The following is a 12,676-nucleotide window of genomic DNA, read 5'->3' as shown; positions in this document are numbered from 1 at the left end:
GATTCGTACAAAATCTAGCTCCATAGCTACCTAGGAAAGATAATATAGATTTTAGTCTCCTATGTCGATAACAGATTACCAATTAACTGCAGCTATCAAAATGTCTTATATACTTTATAGATCTAAGATATATGCAAAAGATGAAAATAATTTTCTAGAAACTGACTTACCCAATTTTAAACTGCTAGGCAGACTGCGTCCTTTTATGTGTAGACCTAATGCAAGTGACTCCATGTCTGAGCCCCAATTTTGATCTATCATGGGCGCATCCATCTCAGAAGTCTAACCCAGCCACTGGGGATACCTGCAATGTGCAAACACACAGAAAATAGTCAGTTTCTCTAGGGATTTATCATTCGTTAAGTCACTTCTTAAGTATTCGAGGCAGCAGTGGAAAATATCCAATTCTGATGTTACACGAACCCTCCATAAGGTAACAATTATAATTTCGTTCTCTGCAACCACACGTCAGAATCCTTAGAAATTCCGGCATTAGTAATAATCCAGTGGTTTATAGATACAGTTAGAAAAAGCAGTATACAGGGAAAGTAATCGGTATTTGCAATAGAAGAACTACATATCAGAAGACGTGAAACCATGTATATCTATTGTCATAGAGGAAATAGGAGCTATTCGAAGTTTTATATTAAATTACGTAATGCATAGGGCGAATGAACGATGTAAGCCCATGCCGCCTAACAATAATGCGCAACAGTATAAGAGGTAGGTGATACAACATATCTCTAACTTAGTAAAGGAATGATGAAACATTCAAAGCTATACATGGTGCTTTTAATGAAACTCTCGCTATTTGAGAGGGCCCCATGAAAATCAGTGATTCTGCAACAATGAAAGCTTGTGGAAACGTTTGTTAGGACATGCGGAAGTGAAATGACGAATAAACCACTGAAAGAAACGTATTTTAGTTCCACTGAAAAGGTAATAATTATTAATTGCGTACCATGTTTCCGTTCTAGGTTGGTAACGTTTCTCAATGTGACGACTGTCTCCATCCCTGACTGCCTGGAACCACACAAGAGATACCATTTCACAGTTGTTTAAAGCACTTTTCAAATGACAGACCATGGAAAGTTCAGCTGTCGTGACTACAGCTTGTGTACTGTTTCAAGATCGCACTTTGTATCCAGGATTTCAGCCATGGCAACAGTAACATTCTCAACAATTTGTGACACAATTAGTTGTCGGCCTCGAAGTTACTTCGAACTTCCGAATCATGTTATTAAATATCAGTATGGAAAGAGAACCTCCCCACATTCCTTTAATGTGTCGATACTTATGAAAAACAGCAGGACTGTTGTTGTTGTTTTTTTAAAAAAAAACCTTTACGAGTAAAGCCCTGCTCGTTAGAACCATTTTGACTGTCTGCACTTGTAATAGAAACTGATGGTCGTGTTTCAACCCTAAGTCGCCGTACCAGTACCAGTGCATAATGGCAAGTCATGAGACTAAAACTAGTAACAAAGGAAATCTTGTAGTACAGACTTAACATCATTCCTGTGAAGTTGAGTATCTATGCAGTAAATAGCTCTCCGTCTACAGTCGCTCTGGTAGTGAACGCTTAATTACAACCACTTTCTACATCAAATTACATAGTGAGTGGATCAAATTAACGATGTCAGCACACGCTGTCAAAATATTATGCAACAGTATAGAAGAGGAATGACAGCACATATCTATATATTAATAAAGTGACGGCACTAAAAATTTTCTTCTACAATCGACAAAGAAAAAACAACTATTAAAATTTTCCATGTGAGTTCAGATTTTTCTTATTCTAAGGTAGTGGTCATTCCTCCCTACTTGGGAGGGGTTTCCGAAATATTTTCGCACTGTTTTACTGATTTTCATCCCATGACACTCTCGCCCGTATACGTACAGTCGTTACATGCCACAAGCAGGTTGCTTATCTTAATATATAAGAATGATGACATATCTCAGTTGTGAATAGAAAATTCACTTGATCTTAGTACCAAAGTAAACAATGCTACTTCAATTTCTAAATTATGTTCCTTATTTTGTTAAGAGCCTTGTCTTAGTTTCGCTGAAACTGATGTCCAAGTCATCCGTACAGTATATCAATCCCCTATGCTAGGGTAGGTTGCGATGTTAAGAATGGGTCGGCATTACCCTTTTCTTTACTTCTGTTGTTCAATCATCTGAATCGAACTTTGTGTTCACTTGGAAGTGACACATGCATTAAAAGGGTACCTAGGCAGATACTTAAATAAACATACATCACCAAGTTTCCACCCAAAGTAAATGTTTCTGGTGCGTAGACTAACACTGTGCGTACAAACAACACACACATGTTGCTTGTCTCAATGATCGTACAAAATTCCCTCTAATACGACTTTGTGCCTAAAGAACCTTGTATTAAGCTGATTTTTGTAACTCCATGGGGGTGCTCGTTATTATTCACACAAATAAACATTACCTTTATTTTACAGAGTACCTCATGCCAAATGCTCCTGTTGTGGTGTAAACTGCCGCACAATGTACTGCGATGTAGCACATTCAACAACTTTTAGTTTGCTGTAGTGGTGGAAACTTCAGTTCTGTATATAGGAACATGATGGGAAAGAGTTACTAATGTGAAACCAAGAAGATGTATGTTGTGTGTGCCTATAGTTTTGATTATTTTGCTGCAAATCATCTCATATCGATTACGATTCAGTACCCAATATATTTGTTGAGAGTTGTGTCACCTCTCTGACGATTATGTAACCTTCATACGTTTAGCTAGTAAAATTTTGGTTCTCACACCTTATATGATTTTCTAACTGTATACTGCAGCCTTTGAAATTATAAATGTATCACTGTATGTTATGTGGAAACTGCATATCAATGCAAAATGCATGATTTTTTAAATAAAAAATGGAACATTTCCGTGTAGCACTCGAGCACTGAAGTTTCGGTACAAAACTTAATTATATCTACAAAGAAGTCGTCCATTTCTGGAATCGAGTAGCTCGACCAGTTTTGTCTGTTGTTGATGTTGATACTGGCAAGGTATCGGCCGAGAGAGTCCAAGGTTTTCGATAATATTTTAATTTCAATGATATAAATGTGACATAAAGTCGTGCAGAAGGCAGGTGACCATTATTATAATAATCAACAACTCTCTATTCAAGCTGATTTTGTTGTGATGGTAGAAGGCAACCATCAGGCAAAGAATGATCTTGTTGCTCATACAATGCCTTTCAGTATGTATCCATCGCCAGATATCAATGAGTGATTCGTGCACATAGATACGACGTTTCAAGTTGTATGTGCAACAGACATTCGTATATCCATGTCCAGCAATCGCTCCTCGGTATCTGATGATGGATAAATTCCAAATCGCCTCATTTCAGCTAAAAGGGTCAGTCGTTGCGTGATCTTCGACTTTTACCGTTGCGACACACTAAATCCGAATACAGACTTGGAAATTTGTAAATTTGTGGTGAGAACTATGGGACCAAACTGCTTAGGTCATCAGTCCCTAGGCTTACGCACTACTTAATCTAACGTAAACTAACTTATCCTATTCACAACACACACACCCATGCCCGAGAGAGGATTCGAACCTCCAACGTGGGGAGACGCCTCAGACCGCACGGCTACCCCGTTCGGCAATACAGAACTATTCATTGTTTTAACTTCATGTTTGACGTTAAATAACAAATGACAAAAGAAATACTTTCTGAGGAGATACAATCAGAAATTAACAATTTTAGGACTTTTTCCTTTACTTGTACTGTGAAACCCTACTTCGCACCAATTTTTATCGTTGCAGATCAACAGGAAGAACGCTGTGTCTTTCGATGAGTGAGTCTGGTAGTATAAAAATATGTTACAGGTATGGCCATACCTTCTGACTGTACTGAGTTAGAAGTTAACGTTTACTATACTGACAATAGGCCATCTTAGTATTGTGCAAAAATTTCAACTTGTTAATCTACCCATTCCTAGGAAAAGTGCCTTAACAGACCGTCAAACAGACAGATAGCCTGATAGCAAATGACAAAAACAAACTGCGTCGTCTAGTTACAAATTTTTATTTTGGGTGTGTGTTTTTCCTTTGTTTCTATTGAGAAACCTCGCTTACTGAAAAATTTCGTGATTCTCAGCCAACGAGGGGTATCCTGAGCCTTTTGATGAGTGAATTTGCGAGTATCATAACATGTGTACTAAATGGCTGTAGCTTTTTGTTGCATTTTCTTAAAATCTTGTATTTATTACACCGCCAAGGGCAAATTGAGCTTAGCATATGACATAAATTTAAACTTCATACGTCTACTCGTTCCAGAATACAAGTGGTCTTGACAGATTGATGGACAGATAGACAGGATAACAAATGAAAAAAACCTTTTTCGTGTGATACAGCTACATGTTTATAGGTTCTGGTTTTTTTCTTTTGGTTGTACTGTGACCTTGCCTCTTACAGAATTTCTTGGTTCTAGGCCACCTGCCGTATAGATTTTGGTGACTGACTTCACGAGTATTAAAATGTGGGATGTAAACGTCTAACTTTTGATTGCACTGGGTTGGAAACCTTTAGGGAAGAACGCCTAATTAAGAATTCTGCAAGGCCTTAAAGTGGCAGCTCCACAATCAGTGTGTGCTTGTATGGAATTAGTAACTCTATCAAGCACAGAACTCTAGGGAAGGATGCCGCGATTGAAAATCCTACAAGGCCATAAAGTTCCAGCCCCACCATCAGTCTGTGCTTATATAGCACTCATAATAAATGATGGCCTGTATCTATACAGTGAAGAAAGGGATGTAGCAAACATAAATTTAATCGAAGAAGAACCGTAAATACAACATTAAAGATATTTATAGTTAATAATTTCATGAAAAAGAAGAAAAAAACAATGAACCTATTTATGGAAACGTAGGTCCCATCACCTTAGAGGAGTCACATATAGCAATAAAAGAAATGAAGAAAGGAAGCCAACAGGAGAAGATAGAATAACGCAGAGTAATGTAGATGTAGGGACCCTATATTAAATCAGAGATTTCTAAATCTGGTTAATAGATTTTGGAATGGATAGCCGATGTCTTGGCGACATGCCCAAATTGTGCCCATATTGCAAAGCTGACCTAGAAACAGCAGTGAAAATTATAAGGGAATCAGTGTTTTGAACAGAGGGTATAAAATAAATGTAAGTATAATAAGCTAGCTCCCCCATCTAGCCACGCTGTCTATCGCGTTGCTTCCAGAGCCGGAACGCGTGTTGGTTCCCGGCATGAATCCGGCCGCCAGATTAGTGTCTAGGTCCGTTGTGCCGGCAAACCTGTGGATGGCTTTTAAGGCGGTTTTCCACCTGCCTAGGTGAATGCAGTCCCCTTATTCCACCTCAGTTACACTATGTCGGCGATTGCTGCGTGAACACTGTCTCCACATACGAGTACACCATAATTACTCTACGACGAAAATATTTGGGGTTACTCTCGTCTAGTATTAGACGTTCCTGGGGGAGGGGGGGGGGGAGGTCCGCTGGGGGCCGAACCGCACAATAGCCCTGGGTTCGGTGTGGGGCGGCTATGGGGTGGTCTGACTGCTGTGACCTGTTGTGGGATTGTGAACCTCTGAGGGCCATGGCTGGACGAAGCTTCTCCATCGTTTCCAGGTCCCTGGTTCAATACATAATAATGAGTTAAAGAATTTTAGCTATCATAGACATTTCGTAACAGAAGAAAAAATAGGTTTCAGAAAGCAATGTTTCTGCACACGTGCCACTTTCGGACCTAAACAGATAATTTGCTGATGACCAGATTATAATGAGCAAAACTGAAATAAGCTACACAGAAGCTATATGACAACTACAATTTTAAATATTCCTCAAATAAGACAAAAACAATTGCTTTCAAAGGTAAATATACTGTCAGAATTGAAGTTGTAATCAGAGAAACTGTATTAGAACAAGTCACGTGTTTTAATTACTTAGGAAAATACGTCACTTAGAAATATGAAAAGTAATGAGAAACCCAATTACTCATGTTCCAGAAAACATGCAATACAATGAATAGAAGCCTAAAAACTAAAGAAAGGCAGAAGGAGAGAAAGGGGCATGAATTTCTGCAAATTAGTGGATGTGAGTGCATTTCTCTATGGATCTGAAACATGGACGTTATCGGAAGCTGACAAAAACAAGATCCTGCTGCCGAAATGAGCTCTTGAGAATACTAGAAGGATCTTCCTTTTCAGATAAAATTATAACTGAAAAATTGATTGCAGGACTAGGAACAAATCCTTCGAAGTAAAACTTGTAAACTCTATAAATGATTGGAGAAAATATGTTGATCGAATGTGGAAGGCGAGGATCCCCAGAAGGGTATATCTTTATAGGGCTAAAGGAAGAGAATATCTGGAAAGATCAAAGAAACGAGAGTCGTATATGTTTGGAAGCCGGAATAAGCAATATTGCCTAATTCAAGGAGAACAGAAAAAGAAGAAGAAGAGAAATAAACAATTTGCAAGCCGTCGTATATGTGACTCTAGGCTTACTGGCGAAGATGGGTAGTATGACACTTCCCGAAACGTTGCAATATAGATATACGCTACCACCCGGCTCGAGACACAAGAAATCTTCATCAATATGCAAGCAACGCCTATATAAGACAACCGTCTGGCGCAGTTGTTAGATCGATTACTGCCGCTACAATGGTAGGTTATCAAGATTGAAGTAAGTTTGAACGTGGTGTTGTAGTCGGCGCTCGAGCGATGGGATACAGCATCTCTGAGTTAGCTATGAAGTGTGATTTTTCCCGTACGACCATTTCACGTGTGTACCGTGAATATCAGGAATCCGGTAAAATTTCAAATCCTCGACATCGCTGCTGCCGGAAAAGATCCTGCAAGAATGGGACCATCAACGACAGAAGAAAATCGTTCAACGTGACAGAACTGCGACACTTCCGCAATTTGCTGCAGATTTCAGTACTGGGTCATCAACAAGTGTTAGCGTGCGAACCATTCAATGAAGCATCATTTTTATATGGGCTTTCGGAGCCGAGGGTCCACTCGTGTACCCTTGATGACTGCGGGACACGAAGCTTCATGACTCACCTGGGCCCTTCAACTCCGACATTGGACTGTTGATGACTGGAAACATACTGCGTGATATGGGACACATGATACGTCTAAATACTACTCTGACAGGTGACACGTACATAAGTATCTTGTCTGGTCACCTGCATCCAGTCATGTCCATTATGCATTCCGACAGACTTCGGCAAATCCAACAGGACAATGCGACACTCCACACGTACAGAATTGCTACAGAATGCTTCCAGGAACATTCTTTCAGTTTAAACACTTCCGCAGGCCACGAAACTCCCCAGAAATGAACTTTATTGAGCATATCTGGGATGCCTTGCAACGTGCTGTTCAGTAGAGATCTACACCCCCTCATGCTCTTACGAATTTATGGATAGTCCTTCAAGATACATGGTGTCTGTTCCCTCCAACTTTAATACAGACATTAGTCGAGTGCATGCCACGTCGTGTTGCGGCACTTCTGCATGCTCTTAGGGACCCTACACGATATTAGGCAGGTGTACCAGTTTCTTTGGCTCTTCAGTGTATGTCACTTACAACTTGCATTATGTGTAACGTACCAAATCACAGAAAGTGTGCAAGTGTATTTCGGGACTCCATCGTTGGACATGTTCCATCATTGGATATAACAACATTTCACTTATAGGGCATTTTCGGACGTCATTAAGCACGCCATTCCTTTTCCGTATATTTCTGTATCACGTATATTCAGATCTTTTAAGCTTGGGCAGAAGGCTATGAACGGAGAGTTGACCACTTCGAATTAATTTGCCTGTTCTCTTCTTCACTGTCGCTATTCTCTCCTTTACGATCGCTATGAGAGTGACCGTGTGGTAAATGATTTGTTTGTCCTACAGTTATAATGCTAGTATCACTGAAGCGGAACGCTATCCTAAAATTCTCTACAGGTTGGCAGGTTAGCTATACTGAAGTCTCCAGCAGCTCTAATATGTTCGTATTACGACAGGAGTGCGGAAAAAGCTCATCGGCTGGATTACACCGTGCTGTTTTTCCGCGATTTGTGGATGTCTGAGACCCAAATTTTTTAATTACACCTGCAGTGATGATTGACTCACCTGCTTATAAGCGTGTTTGTTCACCTTTGTAACGTCACACAGCGGAGAATTTGCGTATTGTAGATTCCACAAATCCTTACTAGTCTTCCCTGAGGTATATGACACCAGCTCTCTTTCTGCAGGCAAGGCAATTCTCATAAGTTACGGGCTGGTGGTTTGTTGACAAGGGAAACGCAAGAAAATACTTTCGGCTCATAGTGCAATGGCGAAAAACGTACAGTGCTGCACAACAGGTAATGCCTCTTTCCGTTGCTGACAAGCAAATTTTGGGTTTCTAGGAATACATAACTTTATTTATGAAATGCTACATTTGCATACCTCTTGAGTATGACACAGCATACCAATTAAACACCGACCCAATCGAAATCTAAGTGAGTAGTATTTTACTAATTCGGTCTGATAGAGGCACGCTTGTGACCAGATACTCAGATTTATTAAAACGGACTTTCGTCGTAAGGTTATCGTGGGTAGTTTTATCTCATTTCTTATAATACATTGCATAATTGTCGTAGGGTTTCTTTTAGTGTTGTTTAAACAATAGTAAAGATGAGAGAGAAACTAATCATCAACGATATATACGAATTCTCTGATGTTATCTACTAACAGTCTGACAATGCACATGCATGTATAAAACTTATTCTGAGTTAAAGCTGTCAAACAAGGTTTGAAGAAGAATAAAATGCCCCTACTACATTACAGCTAATGTAGACATTACTTTTCTGACGTATTTTGGCACGATGCGCTCTCCCCATAAATAATACAAAAGTTTCGAGATGCATCTGCTACCTGGCCGTCTATTAAACATGAAAAGAACAAAATGTCGCAATAGGTGGCCCTTTTTCCACTTTGCAGCTATTTAGGGTTGAGAAGTGAAGGGAATTATCTTCAAAGTTCCATTAGATTGATAACTTCAGCAGTCAGCAGAATTGCTTTTAAAAAATGTGGCAGTGAATGTATTTGACCTCGCAACGTTTTGCCTACGGTACACTACACTGACCATTACACTACTAGCTGAACGATAGTTACTGCACCTCCAGACGTCAACAACAATTCCTCCAGAACTTCCGCATTCCACAGTGTTGTGAGACAATGTATATGGTCGGATGTAGACTTCTGAGAGACACAGTTACAGCTTTTCTTTTGGACTGCACGACGTTTTCAACAAACAGATAGCGCAATAGAGTAGCTCAAGTGCAAAGCAACACTTCCTATTTAAATTTCTGCATCATACACTGCTGGCAGTTCAGTGTAGGTGGCAGTTACGTGATTTTATTTCGGTGATTACAAAGTGGAGTCGAATGTATGCACTGGGTGCTGAGGCAGCTAGTTCATGGCGATTCGATCAACCAAGTAAATGAATGTACTGAACATACTGCAAACCACTACAGGAAGCCTGTGTGTCACAATTGTCACCCAGTGTGGCGCAACGGCATTACAGTAGATAAATGAGACACAGACAAGAGGATTTGGTGGTCTGTTGGATTGCTCGTAGATTCATATACGCAGGGTCTGGGTTCGTTTCCAACTTCTGCCAATGATTTTTGATAGGGAGAGACAGGTTCTATTCGCATCTGGCTACGCCAAGTGAAGAAGGCATAGTGGCACTGTGGTCTGAAACTCACATTAAACATGATATTCCTTCTCTACCAAGTAGACATTAGGTTGAACTACAATAAAGTCAGGAGTGGTGACATGTAGAATCTCTATCACCAGTAACCTTTCTAATACTAGTTATTTATCTCTAGTGACGAAACAAACGCTATGTAGGGTCACAGGACACTTATTCTACCTTTTATTTGAGCTTCTGTATCTCGATAAAATTGGTTCTGAACTAGGAATGCAACTCAGACCGACCTTAACGCGGAATTAGATACCTTCCTGACAACACAGCTCGACTACAATTTGTTGCTTGTTCAAAACTGCAGATTCCTCGACATCTCCACATACTGTGCGTGAATGGGTTCGAATCCTGGCCAGGCACTAGCATGAGGTATAATAATTTTGATTTTTAATGTATTTTCGTTCGTTGTCAACACTAACGATATCTGACGCTTTTGACTCCGAGCAGTTTTCGAGAGCACTGTAAGTTCAAGAATGTTATTCCGAGCTGCTGGTGGAAAAAAATTGGGTAGCTGGCGTCTCTTTGTGTGTAGTCAACAACGATATGTGTAAGGTTCGATTACAGGCCGCACTGATCTCTTCGTCGTATTATTTCTAGTTCAAACATGCTCACATGTCGCTGCTGGTATAACAAACCCATATTTAACATTTGTTTTCTGTATAATATAAAAGCGATAGGTACCCGGTTGGAATCCTGGGAAGGAAAAAATTAATGTTTCGTCTCGTCATTTCAGTTAAAACATCTTGGTACTGCCGAGAAAATCCGACGTATCACATTTGATTGTGCTTCGATAACAACCCGATTAGGTTCTGGTTTCGAATCCCTGTCCAACACAAAGCTTTACGTCACGACATTTCAATTAAGTTACTTGTGAAGAAGCAATGTTTAACATCTCTCGTAGTTCGTTAACAGGGACAACAGATGCTGGGTAGGAATTCGCATCCATTAAAAATGTTTGCGTTATGTAATTTAAAGTTGATATTTGCTAACTGATACTGTCTGAAATCGAGGTCTATCACTCTCTGTATGCCTAGTCAGGAATGACTGTTAATTTTCGTCAGTCACGAAATCTTTGCTTGGTCTGCATGACCTGGGTTTGAATCCATATGCTAAACGAGACGGTTCGTCGTGTCATTTGAAGCTCATACATATTCTCAACTAGCTGCTCGTGAATAACTTAAATTGTAATGTCATTTTGTATTAAATAATAAGTACGGTATGTTACTTTGAAGAGGAAATCATGAGTAGGACCAACTTACTACGTGCATTACCTATCTGACGAAATGATGAGAGTGGTAACATTTCAAGTATGTCATTTATTGTAATAAATGTGAGCTTACAAGCCTTAAGGACAGTCTTATCTGTGATAAGGTGTTCCCTGATATTTGTCGTATCGTGGTATTACTTTACATCTTGAGTTATTGCGATACAGAGCATTGTTTTCTAGTGATTTGTTGGAACCATTTTCAGTAGTCAAACGACTGTACCGAGGAGCGATTAGAGTACCTGCTAGACGAAATGCAATTCAGGTCGTTCGGATACTTTTGAGAAAGACTGTACGTGCGTTTCTGAAACTGCGGCCACTACGCATTACAGATGTCGGAGATCTAAGCTGGGCAGACTGGTAAAACAGGACTGACGACTAACTATCGCAGAACGAACATTAGAGTTTAATGCTGGACGCAGTGCAACGCAAGTGTGTCTGAACGCAGCGTACCGATGGCTAGTGACGAAGCGCCTCCATAGCCGACGACACATATATGTGTCAATGTTAACACCACGACATCGGAAACTACGACTAAATTGGTCTCGTGACCATCGGCACTGGACATTGGCGCAGTCGCAGAGCGTTGTATGGTCTGTTTAGTCTCGATACTTTCATCACCACGCGGATAGGAGGACGCGAATCCGTCTCTTGTAGGGCAACGGTTCCTTGATGCCTTTACTGTGGGACGGCGACTAGCTGGACGCGGCTCCATTACGCTCTGGGGAACATTCATGGGTCCAGTGAAGCTTGTGCAAGGTACCATGACGGCCAAGGAGTGCCGTGCACTGGTTGCAGACCGCGGATATCCCTTTACGACGATCGTGTTTCATTATGGCAGTGGCATTTTGCAACAAGAGGAGGTTACATATCACAAGCCCAGGAGTCTGATGGAGTGAAGTGTGTGGAGTGGTTCGAGGAACACAGTCCTAAATTCCAGTTGATGTGTTGGCCCTCCCAACCCGATCGAAGACATCTCGGAAAGTGGTGTCACAGCTCATCGCATCCCTCCCGTAATTTACGGGAATTAGGTGACTTGTGTGTGCAGATGTGGCGCCAACGTACTCCAGTGACGTATCAAGGCCTCATTGCATCATTGCCACGACACGTCACCGTTGATACCCGTGCCAGAGGTGGTAATACCGGCTATTAGGTAGTTGGTCTTAATGTTCTGGCTGATCAGTTTGGTTTTCTATGTACAAGTATAGACACTAGTTAATGAGTGAACAATGTATGCTGAGGGCGTCAAATGATGATTACGTTTCTGTTCCTGCGTTTGTAGGGCCATATTATATGTGGTTCAGTGAGTTGAACAGTAAATATCGGTATTATATGGACTACTTTGTTATTCTTAGGAGCAGTCATGTTTTAGTTACTCTAGTCTTTTGTGTGTTATCATTAGTGTCAATAATTTTCCTGTTAAGCTTCATACTCAAATTTTGAAAGAGTAGTCCTGTGGATCCCAGATTTTTCCATTCGAGTGCCATTGTCACAACATTTTTTTTATTACTGTTATTGCTTATATTCATTTTGTAACTCTAATAAAAATAAGAAGTGGGAATTATGCACGTCTAATTTCCACTTTCATCGCCGGAGAGGTAATGGCAGACAGGGCTCGCATTGGAGAGAAATTCCAATGATTTTTATTC

Source organism: Schistocerca serialis, chromosome 7 (genome assembly GCF_023864345.2).
Source record: "Schistocerca serialis cubense isolate TAMUIC-IGC-003099 chromosome 7, iqSchSeri2.2, whole genome shotgun sequence".
Classification (NCBI taxonomy): Eukaryota; Metazoa; Arthropoda; class Insecta; order Orthoptera; family Acrididae; genus Schistocerca; species Schistocerca serialis.
This window is presented reverse-complemented; position numbering follows the sequence as displayed.